Source organism: Grammomys surdaster, unplaced genomic scaffold, assembly GCF_004785775.1.
Source record: "Grammomys surdaster isolate TR1022 unplaced genomic scaffold, NIH_TR_1.0 126187, whole genome shotgun sequence".
NCBI classification, from domain to species: Eukaryota; Metazoa; Chordata; class Mammalia; order Rodentia; family Muridae; genus Grammomys; species Grammomys surdaster.
Window position 1 is genome coordinate 3,081,540 of NW_021620993.1, and position 781 is coordinate 3,082,320.

Sequence of the window (781 nt, forward strand, 5' to 3'; positions counted from 1 at the left end):
CCAGCCCTCTCCTCTCTTCTCACATGTAACCCTTCCCTTCCTTCCCTCCTTCCTTTGATCCCACCCACTCTCAATTTTTTAAAAAGAGCCTTTAGTTTTCAAAAGTTACCGTGAATGAACTATAGAAAATTCAAAGCCAGCAAGAGGAGGGCTGCACACAGGCCACGGCTCACAGCAGACCTTCAGGTCCCATGTGTGAACAACATATGCCACAGTATGTGCCTGAGATGTACACTGAGTGTCTGTCATGCCTCCCATACATTTACCCATCCAAACCCCCATTGTGTGAATATTTTAATGACCAAGAATACACTTTACTAATTTATAGAAAAAAAAAGGTCTGGCTGACAGCTCCGGCGCTGCCTGTGATACTGAGCTCCGGTGTAGGCCTGGGGGATTAAAGAAATACTCAGACTCGGTCATCCGTTGTGAGAGAATGCCAATGCCTTTACTGAGCAGGTTCAATATATACACCAAGCCAGGGCAGGAAAAACACAAACTCAGGAAAAAACAGGAACTCAACTGGGGGGCAATAGGATGTCAAGTGTAAATTCCCTTCCTGGGGCACCATGCCTTAGGATGTTTTGATCCTAGAGGAACTGCAGAATGTTACTTAGTAGACAGCAGCATAAGGAAAGGCTCAGCCAGGGCATAGCAGCCCTTTGGGGTCCTACATCTGGCCTCAGACTTTCTGTGTAGCAAAGACGTTGGATACAGTACTGGTGGAGTGGGTTAACCTCCTGCTCTGGTATGATGTTATTAAGAATATACAGCACCATGC